Source organism: Herpailurus yagouaroundi, unplaced genomic scaffold, assembly GCF_014898765.1.
Source record: "Herpailurus yagouaroundi ecotype Mexico unplaced genomic scaffold, PumYag 142, whole genome shotgun sequence".
Classification (NCBI taxonomy): domain Eukaryota; kingdom Metazoa; phylum Chordata; class Mammalia; order Carnivora; family Felidae; genus Herpailurus; species Herpailurus yagouaroundi.
In genome coordinates, this window is record NW_024412397.1 from 43,793,288 (window position 1) to 43,808,955 (window position 15,668).

The window sequence follows — 15,668 nt, forward strand, 5'->3', positions numbered from 1 at the left end:
GTTTACTGTGTTTTATGTAGATAGCTTTATAAGATTAAAGGATAAAGTATTAAAACATTTCTTCAAAGTAACACAGAAGCCAAAAAAACAAACAATGAATTATGAACAATCATATTTCTGCCAGAGGAGAAAAGGTATATAAAACCTATATAATTGCTCTAGTTACAACTTTAAACAATAGAAAACCTTTTTAATTGCTCTAGTTACAACTTTAAACAATAGATTATTGAAAACTGTTCTTTTACTTATAGCTTCTAATTATTTCTTTTCTTAAATGGGGTGACATACCTCTAATGAGCATAACTGCTCAGTATAAGTTACAGTGGCTTGAATACATTTTCCAAAAAACATTTGTCAAAACCTCATAATGATTTATTTTTGTTCAAAGTTAGATCATTTAATCTCTTGCATTTCAAATACTTACCTCTATGTAGGTGGGTCCTACCACTATAATAAGAGTTGAGAATATGCAGAAAAACAGCAATGTATGCTACTCACAAATTCTGACATCCTCCTTTGGAAATTAACATTTCATATACCTACTAATTACAAATACTGTTAAGGCATAATTTTATGTTTAAATATTTACAAGATATTGAGTGCAGTTTAGAGCCTAAGATTATGCAAAGACTGTGTGCAACCTATTCGAATGAAAGAAAAAAAAAAGTATTTCAAATTAAAATTTTTGATCCTCAAGAAGAACTTAAGTATATGGAATCTCTAAAGAAAAGACATTATGAGAAGTACAGATTATGAGAAGTAGAGATTCTATTTACCTGGTTAAAAAATGCATATTTGAATGTGCAACTACTAATCATGTAAGTGGTGATTATGTTATAATTTATATCTTTAAAAATGTATAAGCAAGCTACTTCCATTAAGATGATTCTTTAGATAACAGCAAGAAGCACTTCTGTTATTTCCCATTGTTATTTCTATGTTTGAAATGTTCATAAAGCAGAATCAAATTAGTTAATTATATGAAAGCAAATAAAAATTAGCTTTTTTGGTAAAGAAAAAGAATTTGCTTCCACCTACTTGATTTCTTAATTCAGCTCCTATGATATTCCCTTGTACTGGATTACTTTCCCATGACTATCATTGATAATGCCCATTGATTGTTTACAACATTCCCACCTCGGTTTTCAATTTGAGATAGAATAAGTTTCTATTTCTTATAAGTAAAGCAAAGTGCTGTAGGCAGAACATGATTTACAATACCTAAATCATCTGCCATATAAATATGATTTTAATGGTGCCATGGAAACAGAATGCTTATTTAGATTAAAAATATATGGAAGATGCATTTTCAATGATCATGCAAGTAAATAATGGCATAGTATCTCGTCAAACATGATCTTAAGATAGTCATATCTCATACTTTAATTTTAGACATGTAAATAGTATTATTTGTTAGAAGGAAACACATATAGAGTGTGATAGAAGCCAATTGAGTTCATTTATTCTACCTGGGTTTATTAAACCCCAAAAGCTTTTTTAAAATTCCAATGTCCTAATTATCTTCCTGCAACTCTTTACTATCTTTGACTGTTGATCTGAAATCCTGAATTATAATTACTATATCCAGAGTCCTTACCGACTTTTAGGTTTGTTTAGACTCTTTTCAATATTAATATCAAAAGTGCCTTCTTGAAGTGACTAATATCTTCTTAAAATTACAGGTATCCACTCCACATCCCTTTTTGTAGCTCAAGCAGCCAATATTGACAGCTATCTTTTTTTTTCCTCATCAAGAGTTCTCAACATGACATTCTCAAGTAGCATCCTGTACCAGTTTTCTCTTGATTATTGTCAACATATTTGGTGACCATTGCTCTTCTCTAATAAGTTAATAATAGTTTAAAATAGTGCATGATTTATAGTGAGCATTCAATCAATTTTAGTTATAATTATTAGTAGTAGCAGAAATTTCTTCCCTTTTAATAAAGATTAGTGTCCTTTAGTCTCAGAGACTTCACCTATTTAGACTTTTAAGTCACAAATAAATCCATGACTACCATCCTGCTTCCTCATTGGAATGCCTATTCCATTGTTACATATTCCCACTCATTAATAATAAATAAATCAAGAACAGCAATTGCGGGGCTCCTGGGTGGCTCAGTCGTTTGGGCGTCCCACTTCAGCTCAGGTCATGATCTTGCAGTCTGTGAATTCAAGCCCTGCATGGGGCTCTGTGCTGACAGCTCAGAGCCTGGAGTCTGCTCCGGATTCTGTGTCTCCCTCTCTCTCTTCCCCTCCCCTGTTCATGCTCTGTCTCTCTCTCTGTCAAAAATAAATAAACATTAAAAAAAAAATTAAAAAGAAAAAGAACAGCAAATGCATTTATTAAGTTAAATTTAACTCCCTGTGAATTTCTGTACATTGGTTCTATTTATAGCCTCTGGACTTGTGTGTGTTAGGCTAAGTACTCCCTTTTTCACATAATACATCTTCCTCTATTTAAAGACAGGCATCATGATACCTCTGAATCTTCTCCAATCTAAACACTGACAGTCCATATATATTTTCTCATTGCTTGTAAGAGATAAAATTGACAAGACAAAAATTTGTCAGATTGTCTGCTTTCAAAAAAGAAAAAAATGAAGCTCCTGCATGGATTTCCTCAATCGCTGTCAACCTTGTCTCTTAAGGAAGTATCGTGCATGTTCTTTTCTGTTAGTCTACTACTTTGTACCTTATTCCTACACTTATGTCGCTTTCATTGTCACCCAAATTTCTCCATTTGCTTCTATCATCTGGATTTTTAAACAAATATTCAGACTTGTTAATGTTCTTCTATTATTTTCTCCAAAACTACTAGTCTCCTTTTCCATAATAGCCTTTCTCTAAAATTGCTGGTCATATACATAGCTTTCTCAAATAGCCTGTAGTTTGAATTTAATCCCATTAATTTCTTTCCTCTATCTTATCCCCATTTCAATGTAAAAATATTTCAATTGAATGGCATATTTTCTTTTCAAATACATTCTACTTCAAGGTAGACTATGATTCTTGGTTATTATGGGAATTCTGGGATTCCATAGGTCAGGCCTCATTTTCTGAAACACAATACGTGAATTCAACTAAATCATGATGGAGCAACAAAACCTTCTAAGGTGACAGTATTTCACTTTACCCACCTCAGTGTTATAAGTGACTTCCACTGAACAGGTAGTATTTGTAAACACAGCTGCAAGAGTCCAAAGAAATGATAAGTATGGTTCTAGTAATTTGAGTCAAGCAGGTGTGCTTCATTTCAAAACAACCAAATACAAGGAATCTTGAAGCTGCAAATAGGTTGATTTTCTTTTTGAATTTAGAACTGAATTATTTGGAATCTGTTAGGAATTTCTCCAAAGGAATCATTCTTGTATGTGGCAGCTTGTTTCTGCAAATCAGCTCACAGTTTGCATTTAGCCTATTTTATAAAGTAGCCCTGTAACATTTCAAAGAGCAATAATAAAACTTTTTTAAGTTGTCCAGTAACAAATCTAGTGAATAAATTAAAGCAAGAAAATAATAATTGTCTTATTTACCTTAAAGGTTAATATTGAAGGAAAAGATTAAGGGTGGTCCATTTTGCTGGTGACTTTGTATAGTATATATATAAAAAAAAAAACCCTTAAGCCATAGAGCCTATCCTTGAGGCATGCTTATTGAACGTGGAAATCATTGAGTCAAGCAGGGCAGCTTAGCAAAAGGAGGACTATGGGCCCATCTAAAACCAGATGTAGCACAGTCCATTCTCAACTGTTGAGACAGTATAAGAACTGAGGCTTGGAAGTGTATTATTTCAGAATGGTAGGGAGATAGAAATAATGGCATGTAAGGAATCTATGTGGTAGCAAGAGAATTAGAATGGGAAGAGAGGAAAAGTCCACCAACCCTACCCATTCATGGGCAATTTTACAGGGTGCCCTAGTATGTACGATTAAAGCTCCATGGAAAATTGACACACAGTTTAAGGGAGGGTTCTCCAGAGCCCAGAATCAGTGTCAGAGTATTGAGTGAGAACATGAGTAACAAAGGTAACAGACGGAAGAGTCAAACCTCAAACTCCAAGCAGCTGTGCCACCTACCAGAGGGTGGACAAAACCATTGCTGTTACCAAATGAGGTGGCCTCTCTCACTAATAAGATCCCAACCACTGACTGTAACATGGGAAGTAAAAACACAGTTTTACAAAGCATAGAGGTAGTGTGTTATTTATGAAAGGGGAGCAGAGGGGAGGATGATAGCCCAAGGTCCAGAGCTAACTTTTAGAAGCTTGTGACAATGGGCATATTTCCCACTCCCTGAAACTTCCAAAATTGCACCTAATTCACTCACTTGTGTAACCTATGGAGCTATGGGATTCAAGGCTGACAACAGAAGTGAAAATGTTTATTGTAAATTGCAAACTGCTATAAAAAGATAAAGTCATACATTGAAGAACAAAGTTCAAATTTCTAATGACCTCATTTGATATATTTTATTTTTTTGATTTTAGTTATTTTTGAAAGAGAACATGCGCAAGCATGCATGTGTACATGTATAGGCAGGGAGGGGTCAAAGAGGCAGAGAATCCCAGACTATGTGCTGACAGGGTGGGCCTCAAACTCATGAACCCTGATATTGTGACCTGAGCCAAAATTAAGAGGTGGTTGCTTAACCAACTGAGCCACCCCTCACTTGATATTTTTTAAACAGTGAGTTTCCGGGCGCCTGGGTGGCGCAGTCGGTTGAGCGTCTGACTTCAGCCAGGTCACGATCTCGCGGTCCGTGAGTTCGAGCCCCGCGTCAGGCTCTGGGCTGATGGCTCAGAGCCTGGAGCCTGTTTCCGATTCTGTGTCTCCCTCTCTCTCTGCCCCTCCCCCGTTCATGCTCTGTCTCTGTCCCAAAAATAAATAAACGTTGAAAAAAAAAAATTTAAAAAAAAAATAAACAGTGAGTTTCTTTGCTCACTTAAAATACAAATCAATTTATTAAAACATTAATTATTTACATATATACTTTAGGCATACATCTATTCCATAGGGTAGGAGTTATGACTGAAATTACATAAAAGACTGATACTCATGATTTTTTTTAAATGTGCACTTATTAATCTAAAGCATTCCTAATTTAAACCTCATTGTTTTAGATACTAAATATCAAATATATTTATTAGGTTGCTTTTTCCAGCTCCTCAATGATTAGGCTCCACTTGATATCCTACTTGTCGGGGCACCTGGATGGCTCAGTCAGTTAAGCTTCCAACTTTTGATTTCGGCTCAGGTCATGATCTCCTGGTTTGTGGGCTCGAGCCCCCAGTCAGGCTCTGTGCTGACAGTGCAGAGCCTACTTGGGATTCTCTCTTCCTCTCTCTGCCCCTCCCCTGCTTGCATGTGTGCCCATGAATGCGCGCTCTCTCTCTCAAAAATGAATAAATAAACATTTTAAAAAATCCCTACTTGTAGGCCAGTTTGGACTCAGTTTCTGAACTCTTACTGACTAAAAAGCAGGAAGCAGCCCCAGGACATGAGTATCTCACTTAGAGGGCTTGGCATTCTGCCCCCTCCATCTCCATCCTGTGTGTGGTTTTTCGGGCACAAGGCTCCCTGACTCTCAGCTCTCCATTTCTGAGGAGCTCATGGCTCCCATTTGCTGAGACTTTCTCTCAACCCCTGTTGCAAATTCAATCTCAATCACCTGCATCGAGCAGAGCACAGTATGTAGTATAGAGCCCTCAGTAACTGCCAACGTGCTTACCATTTTCCATCCCACCCTCTGACGAGGACTAAAACCCTACCTGGTACCCAAACACCTTCTCTAGAGACTCATATTTTACCTTGAAACCTAAGCTTTAGTCTTTTTTTCCTTGCACGCATTTCTTGGATCTGTTTACTTGGAAGGCAGTAAATGATAGCATGACCTAGATTTCTGATGCTGTGTGAAATCCCTGCTTTTCCATCAGGCTGACATAGCTAATATTTTCTTCTATATTGACCAAACTTTATAAAAATTAGAGTCCATTCATGTGTTCACTTGTTTGAAATTCCACTGTCAGCATCAGTTTCAATTCCCTCAATCTCTTGACAGATCTAACACCAACCCCTCCAACCCACCCTCCTAGACTTTTCAAATTGCCATGCTTCTATAAAAAGTCATTAGAAACGATACTTAATTCCAATCCAATGCAAAAGATACATACATATATATATATATATACATGTATATGTCTATATACATATTCATACACATATGTACATATAAATACATATATTGTATATATACACATATGCGTATATTTTTATATTTGCATATAGTCTTTTCTTTCCTTACACATTAAAACTCAAAGGATATATATTGTGCTATAACTACTATTTAAGAAAAAGCCAAGATTTATAAATAACAATTTAAAAAATCTATTGACCCTTAGAAGAGTTCTTGGAAAGAGATTAAGCACAAGTCCACACAAAGCATAGAAATAACCAATGCTATCTGCTTGTCATTTTTATAATAACTAGAGTTGATTGAATGTGCTCTTGCAAGGCGACAATAATGGCACATTTTCACAAAGGGCAAATACATGTAAAATGGTTAGTCCAAAATTTGTGAAGTTTAGTTCTTCATTTTTATGTTAGATACACGTAAAAATTTCGAAATGCCGTTAACTTCTCCTTTAAAAGTACTTTAAAGGCAAAGGTTAACTATTTTGTTCACAAATGCAACGTCATAAGAATAAAAGCCTCTTGACTATTTTATGTAGACTTAGTTATATGTTGCATAGCCCAAGATCTCTATTAGTCCATGAAGTTAATCTGCATTGTTTTAAAAATAAATAACTGCCAATGTTTACAGCAGCGCCTTCAACAATAGCCAAGTTATGAAAAGAGCTCAAATGTCCATCAACAGATGAATGGATAAAGATTTGGTTTACATATACAATGGACTACTACTTGGCGATGAGAAAGAATGAAATTCTGCCATTTGCAACAATGTGGATGGAAATGGAGGGTATTATGCTAAGTGAAATAAGTTAGTCAGAGAAAGACAGATATATGTTTTCACTCATATGTGGAACTTGAGAAGCTTAACAGAAGACCATGGGGGAATGGAAGGGGAAAAAATAGTTTCAAACATAGAGAGAGGCAAACCATAAGAGACTCAAATACAGAGAACAAACTGAGGGTTGATGGGGAGTGTGGGGGAGAAAGGAAAATGGGTGATGGGCATTGAGGAGGGCTCTTGTTGGGATGAGCACTGGATGTTGTATGTAAGTGATGAATCACGGAATCTACCCCTGAAACCAAGAGCACACTGTATACGCTATATGTTAGCTAACTTGACAATAAATTATATTAAAAAAAAAAAGTGTGAACAATAGGATTGTGAACCCCCAAGAAGAGAGGTAAAAATGCATATCACTAGCATATAGAAAAAAAATTAATAAGAAAACACACACACTAAATAAATAAATACATACATAAATAAATAAAAACTGCCACATATTTAAGCAATAAGTTCAGCAGCAAAAGCAAGCAGAAAAATTGTTGGAGAACACGAAAACCACTGTGTCCCAATGTGGCAACAGCAGTGATTTAAGAAATGGTTCTGTTAATCTGGAGGCCTCTAAAGACGCAGCTGAACTTATCTTCTGGAAGACAGAGTGTGAAGCATGTCACAATAAGGTAACTGAGAGAGACAGGGCCCGTGTTGACCTGGACAATGCATGCCCCAACTAACCATGGCTTACACATATATGCGTTTATTTGTACCTTTATATTTGCAAACAGGAACACAGAGACACGTGCCAATCTCCTTACCAGGTAAAATACATCTGTGAGCCAGACTCAATAAATTTGTAGCAAAAGTAAGCAGCAAAACTAGAAAAATCAAACAGAAAAAAAGTAGTGTCTATTGGAAAGGTATAGGTCCATTTAAAAATCAGTGTATTAAAATGTAGATGTAGAAATGAGATCTGTCAGACTGTGATAAGAACGTAATGATGAAAAATGCTGTCATTTCCCCACAAAAACAACAAGAGTCAAAGAAAATATGGCAAAAAACAACCAACCACCCAAACAAAAAACCCCAAAACCAAAACTCCAAAACCAAAAAGTGAGTATGTTTATAGGAGTCATTTTGAGATACGATCCGGAAGCAACTATGTTATGGATTTGAGTCTAAATACATCTTCTTCTCATGAGGAATAATTTCTGAATGTGTCAAACATTATAAAATTATACAACTGTGATGTCACTTCCTGAACTCCTGTAAGAACAATTATATTTATACTACAAGCATGCATATGTGTATGCGTGCATGTTTCTGTGCATACCTATATGTATGGATATATTCTGCAATTCTAAGGGAAGATTTATCCAAAATGTATAAAAATAACTGTTATCTGTACCCCTCAAATAAGAATGTGAGTTATTTGCTAGCTTATAGAATTAAATAGATAAAATAGATAAAATAGATAAAATCTTTGTAAGATTATAACTATGGTACTTTAATCCTTTTGAAATGAAGAAATTATAAGCAAAGCCATTGCTATAAGGTTCAACATACTGAATGTTTGTCATTATTTTATTATCCTATTTTATAGATGAAGAAAATGAGCATTTGAAAGAACATGAAGCATTTCAAAATCCACATTGTGAGTGGGGGAAATGGTTGGAATTTCAAATATGATTTTCCCGATCTCAAGTGCATGCTCTTTATTTCTTTTGCTTATCTTATAATATTTTGTTTGATGTTTATTACATTAACTGATCTTTGGTGGTGTATTTATTTTTTTCTCTATCCCAGGTTGACCTAGATTAGTAATCATTAGCTCAGAAAATAGGAATCTTTTTGGTTGTTATATGCGTTGTATTCTAAAACTATTAATTGGACTTGATTTGACTCAGTATCTTCATATTTGATAACTATTTAAGCTTTATAGAATCTAGGTATTTCTGAAATAAATAAATGGAAACAATTAACTTCAGAAACCTGAAACCAGTGTTTAGTGATAGGATCACATGGAGGCTACTGAAGAAAGGAAAGATTGCTTTCTCTAGGTCACATTCAATGCAAAACTCCTTACCTCCCTCTTTTGTCTGTGAACAACACATAAATCTTAAGAAAGATTTCTTTGTACTAATTTTATAGTCAGTTCAGGATATTGGAAACAGTTACCCCTCTCTGATTACTTTTATCTTTAGAATTTATATTTTGGGACAGATTAAAAAAATTATTTTGTTTTTGCCCACGTCCTGAACATGATCACCCTAGTGTCTATTCCTTTTTATAATAGGACTTCTGATTTCAGGTGGTTAAAAGAAAAGATGGGTCCTTCAACATTATTGGTAAGTGTTTTCTGCTACTTCTTAAAAACTTCTAAATTACATCTCAAGAGCTTTTTGAGATAGGTTTTTACATCGATTAAAGTAAAATCAGCCTTTTTGGGCAAATGTGACCTTCTCCCTCAAATTCCTTGGGAAGAACTGACTGTGAAGGGGGAAAAAATTATATTCAGGTTAGCAACATTTTAAAAATTGTAAAGCTCCCTAGGAGTTTATGAATTTTGAATATAAGCAATATCATCTAATTATGTGAGAATGACTTTGCAAATAAACCGGTGTGTTGTATTGCACTTTTGAGTAAACAAACCTCACTGAGTTATGCTAACTTTTCTATTTTTTCTGGTATTTTTTAATCAAGAATGAGTAACAGCACTACCACACCCCACCCCCTGAAAGAAATGTTCAAAATGGACACCATGTCCTTGATCATAGCAGATCAACTGCTGAATTATGATCATTTCTTTGCATTTCTGCTAATCATTTCAGAGCCTTAAAATTTATTTCAGAAATCTGTCTTGCAAGACTGTGAAGGGTTAGAAATTTAAAGGGAAAAAAAAAATCCTCCAAAGCTTCTTGGCGACTCTTCCCTGGAGAATAACTTCAGGCTTAATCTCCAAAGTACTAACAGATGTAAACACTTCATATTTTCCACAGGTAATTGCCACCTGTAATATTCGAATTAATATTAAAAAAAATAATTACAACCTAACCAAATTACATCTTTCTCTCTTGGGTCAATCTAATTTAAATAGAATCAAGGAAGGAAGTAAATGGGTTCAATTCTTGCATTAAAAACCATCTTACGGTACCTGCTCAGGTGTGGAATTTCCTGATTAGGCAAGGAACTTTGAGTTCAGAGTCTCTAGACAAAAGAGCAAGACAGACAGGGGATATTTCCCCCCTGTTCACTATGCCCATTCTTTCCATATTCCTACAGTGGAAAGCTGTATGGACTTTGAGGTTTGAATTTGATACTTTCGCCAACATATGATTAATTGCATTTAAATACCACCTCTACTTGCCTTTCAAATGAATACAACTCTTTATATAGTAACTACCTTCTGCAGAGATCAGAATACTTACAAACCAAATATCTTGTCAAGTGGTATATGTTATATATGTAAACACATCTGTTATTTTAAAACATTCAATATTTTTCTTTCTAAACAAATTATTTGAATTTATTTGTGTTGATATTCTTAATTATATTGTACATCAAGCATAGTTAAGTGTTTTTTCTTACTCATTTGAAGAAAATTTTCCTTATATCACATGAATAATAATTGATCTTTGTTTAAAATATAAAAAATGAATAAACTTACATTAACTAAAAGAGAATGAAGTCTTTCTGCAAGTATCATTTAGTTCAATAGGTTAAAATATATACACCCTTAAAAAAACAAGGTTAATATTTATTAATTATTTCAATAAATACCCATGTGTAAATTATGGAATACTTTATATTGATATTTGATATTCAAAATATTGATTTATAAACCATTTTGAGGAAGGAAGTATTCATTTATTATTTATTTATCAATGATAGAGTCAGACTAACATTTTACATTTCAGAAATGGTTTTCCACTTGAGTAGTAATGGCCATGTATGAAATCCTTGATTATATTTCCCTGCTTTCTGGTACTATGTGCTATATTTATCTTTTGATGCATAGAAATGTAACCATACAACAGCTTCTATTCACCAATCATTTCTGTGACCTGTAACTCAGTAATACATTTCAATATGAATGAAGGTAATGAACTGGGTCAATATTTCACATGCCTGTATTATTCAGCAATTCCTATGAAAAGAAGTGGTATGAATAAAGAAGTAATATAAGAAGCTAGTGAGTAAAACAGCAACAGGCAAAAGGAAAGGATGCAAGAAATGGGATTGGAAAAGAACTTCAGTGAAAGAAAGGAAAGTTAAAGTTGAATTTGTGTAGGAAAAGAGATTTGTTTAGTCCTGATTAAATGTCCCTAATTTCTAGATACTCTTTTTTTGTCATATACTATATCTGAATGCTGTCATAAATTTATTAAGATAGATCTATAAATAGATACACACATATATTCATGCATTAAAATATTTTTTTAAACTTCTACTATGTATAAGACATTGTCCTAAGCCCTGGAGATATATTAGATAAAATCAAAGAGGTATTACATAGATGAACAATAAAAACCTTGAAGATGTGAAAAGGAAATGAATGATAACTTTTCTAAGGATATCCACTTGACCTAGACAAAAATTTTAAAGCAATGTGTAGACAAGGAGTGACTTAGGTGTAATTTTTTTTTTATGAAAAAATTTCTACTTGCTATTTTCATTGAAGGTATAAATACCATAATAAGGACTTCCATCTTAATGACTCATTTGTACTGGACTCTCAGAAAATGACAGTCTCTCACCTGCTGTTCTCCAGAGGACATTGTTTCTTTTGTACCATAAGCAGAGGATTGCCTCTTCATTGGTAGATCTCAAAAGAAAAAGAAACTGGTCTTTCTAAGGTCATGGTTTAATAATAGTCAAAGAGAAAAATATTAGCTAAAAAAATTGCTGTTCTTTGAAAAAAGTTTCTCAACTTTATAAAGTTCCTTAAATAAAAACCTTTTAACTACTAGCTAAATCTGAAACACAGTTTTTTAAAAGTCTAAGAATGTCCAGTTGCTATAAATTTGAAAGGTCCAAAGAAGTCATTAAGGTCCTTTTTTAACACTCAACTGTATTTTGTTATTGAAAAAAATTCTCCAAAAACATTTAAACTTAATATTCAACAAAGAAATAAATAAAATAAGTAATTAGAGTTTTACTGATGTTGTCATCAACCTAAATAAGATTAAAAAAGACAAATCTGTGGTAATCTCATTTAACTTCACCAGTGGCTGGTTCATGCCAATATGTGTTGAGGTTTGTAAACTTCTAAAATATGTTTATATTTTGCACATTTGTATTTTATGGAATCAATCACATACAGACAATGCTTTTCCAGAGTGAAAATTTTAACTCAGAAATAAAATCAGTGGTCATCTGGAAAATATCTAACAACTTGCTCTTGGTGAGGAGGTGTCGATTTTTAATTTTTACTGATTTGCATAGTGTTAAAATTTCTTCTATCATAACTGTCTTCAAGCCACCAACTTGGCGTCACTGGGAATGGAGTTGGGAAAAGATGGACACACTCTACTTCATGAGCCAAGGGGAGGACCTGGCTGCAGCAAAGCACTGGATTATTTGATCAGATATAAGTTGCTATCGATTGTACAACACCATTTTAGCTACCAGGAAGAAGTAAATGCTGTCAATTCAATTATTACAAAATGCTTTCTTATTAGTCTTCCCCGCTGCCCCCCACTTACTAGATAAGTTCTTTCAAAGATTCTCTGGCTCCAGAAGGGTTTCCCATCCTCTATTCAATTTGATAAACTGAAAGAGATGGAAAGATATGCAGATAAAGGGAGTTCTGGATAGATGTGCTATCACTAGAACTGGGTAGTAGCTCAAAGAAACCTAAATTGCCTTGCAGTGTTCTTGCCTTAGGGAAAAGCCAATCCAGGGATGTTAAGGCTCATGCTTGACAGAGAGGAGTTGTTGCAAAATAATTGTATAGATAGGACCTGAGAGGTTTGTGGTGGAGAGTCTTACCCTAACAGCAGCTGGACTTCTCCCTTAGTTGAGTCAAAGTCAGAAGCAGCATCAATCACTGCAAACCAACTGTAAGACACCACATCATTTTAAGACTATAGAAGTCTGAAAAAACACAGTCATAAAGTTAATAAGATATGGTGTATCATTGATACAATAAGCAAAGCTTACAATAAGCAAAAGCTTCCATCAGAACCAATACTGGGGAAGGAACACTTAAACTATAATTGGTGAATTGCTGGAGGCTCAGTGTGAACAAGACTGAGTTAAAAACTCAAGGGATGGGGTGCCTGGGTGGCTCAGTCAGTTAAGCATTCGACTTCAGCTCAGGTCATGATCTCACAGGCCGGACGTCAGGCTCTGTGCTGACAGCTCAGAGCCTGGAGCCTGCTTTGGATTCTGCGTCTCCCTCTCTCTCTGCCCCTTCCCCCCCTCAAAAATAAATAAACATTAAAAAAAAAAACTCAAGAGAGCCTCAGTCTTAGGGAAGCTCCTACACTTTTGTGAGTTGTACCTCCAGGTGCCCAACCAGGAGGAAAACAGAAGGAAAGAAGGAAAAAGAGATTGTAGAAAGTGAAAGAAGGGGAAGAAAGGATGGTGGGGAGGAGGAAGGAAATAATGGAAAAAAAATAAAAAGAAAGCATAAAAATCTACCTCTTGTTCTGAAAACAATTCTAAAATTTTGGATCAAAGCTACACAGGACAACTGCAGCCTGAGTGAAATCAGAGCCTTGCCTTTTAAGGTGACACCATTCAACCAACCAACATGTAATTGTTCAGATAAGTTATCACATGACTAGTAACCAAATTTGCCTTTGTGTAATATTCCTCCTATCTGTTCAAAAGAAATGATAATGAAAAGGAAAAACTAGAGCACATTTGTTTCCTTTCTACTATTACTAACATTGATGTACTTCGGGTTGAGAAACAAAAAGCGATCACTAGGTAAATGGCAAGGTTTTTGTCTTAGTTTCTTTTACAGCTTTGAGAGTTAAAAGAAATACTATCTAGGGGAATGGAACTACAAAATAGAAACAGATACACCCACTCTCACTCTATAAAATCAGAGAACCCTGGAAAGCAATTTAATCTGAAGAACATTTAGAATCTTGATTAAAGTCATTGTTTACTGCCCAGCACAGATACCATTATATCAATGAGTCCAGGTTTACCGTCAGCCACATCAGAACAACATTGCCTTCAGGGAAATTTTAAGAGACCCATTCAGTTATGTCCTAAAGCTCTTCCAATACCCAGACTTCAAAATTGTGATGATGAATATGTGAAAAAGGAAAAAGTGTATAGTCCACTAATGGAAGAGTTCAAAATATTTCTGTCAGCTTCAAACCAATGAGCAGAAACAAACTGCAATGCTCTAAGGAACTGTTAGAATAGAAGATAAAAGGAGGACGAAGTTTCTGGAAAAAAACGTGTCTAGAAAAAAAATTAGTTTTATTCTTATGTTTATTTTGCACTATTGTTTGATTTTCAAAATGCACAAAAGAGTTGTAGATTTCTTTTTTATTTTGTTTTTTTTTTTACCCTTTTTAACAGTTATCTCTCTCTTTAAAGTGTTATGTGCCACTAGGAAAAACAATACACCCTATATGAATGTTCAGCATGCATTCCTACACTGTGCCTCTTTGTTATCAGATAGAATTTTAAACCACAAAACACAGAGATAAATATAAGTCTCATTAAGTGGAAAGGAGAGGGGAGGCTCAAGATGGCAGAATAAAAAGATCCTGAACTTACCTCCTCCCACAAACACACCAAATCTACAGCTTCATATGGATGAATTCCCTCTGAGAAACACCTGAAAACTAGTAGAACAGCTCATGCACAACAAAGATTAACAAGACCACACTGAAAGGGGTTGGAGAACCAGAGACACAGTCTTACTCCATCCCTGGTGTAGTGACCCACAACCAGGAAGGATATCACAGTTATGGAGTTTATCCTTGAGGACCAAGGAGTTTTTTTCCTACATCAGGCAGCTCAACCTTGAGGTCCACACTGGAGGGGTTATCCCTTAAAACATCCAGCTTAGAAAACCAATGGGGCCAGGAGACACAAAAGTCTGTGGGGAATGGAAAGTCCATTCTCAAAGGGCTTATCACAGATTCACTCACCCTGAGAACCAGTACAAAAGCAACAGTTTGAAAAACACCTGGACCAAACATGAAGGAGATTTCTTAGCTAATCCCAAAGCATCTGCCAGGGCTGCAGGGATCAGTTGGGACTTTCTCTGGATGCAAAGGCATTGGTTGACACCAATTTTGCCTTTTCATTACCCCTTGCTAGCACCAGTGGGCTTGCTAAAGCCAGAAGATTTATGTAGTCCACACAGGGGACACCCCTTGGTCACCTGACTCTAGTGATTAGGGGAGGGGAAGGGATTATGTGTCTGGACTAAAACAATCATAAAGACAGTTCTTGGCAAGCTACCATCCCCAGGGCACAACACAGACAGCAGACTGAACTCCCAGTCTTCCAGTGAAAAAGGCCTATTTGTCCTGGAGCTTCAGGCTGAAGGGCAAATACAGATTTACCACACATCTAGGGGCTAACAGAGGTGATCTCAGGGAACATAGGCCAGGGGATACCATTGTCACACTCTCCCTGGGCCTCTGTGGATCTCACTGGTACCTGTCAGAAAAGAGATTATCCAGTTGTCAGGAGCTCTATTTTTTGCACTGTCACCAAGA

General features: G+C 35.3%; 1 long non-coding RNA gene across 1 annotated transcript in view; it reads left to right on the forward strand.

The window, feature by feature from the left end:
• Window positions 1-15,668, forward strand: part of LOC121033048 (uncharacterized) — an 85,899-nt gene that overhangs the window by 43,908 nt on the left and 26,323 nt on the right. Inside the window, exons 4-5 of the long non-coding RNA XR_005791664.1 lie at window positions 8,573-8,623; window positions 9,281-9,317. This is a non-coding gene — a long non-coding RNA (uncharacterized LOC121033048). The remainder of the gene's footprint in view (window positions 1-8,572; window positions 8,624-9,280; window positions 9,318-15,668) is intronic.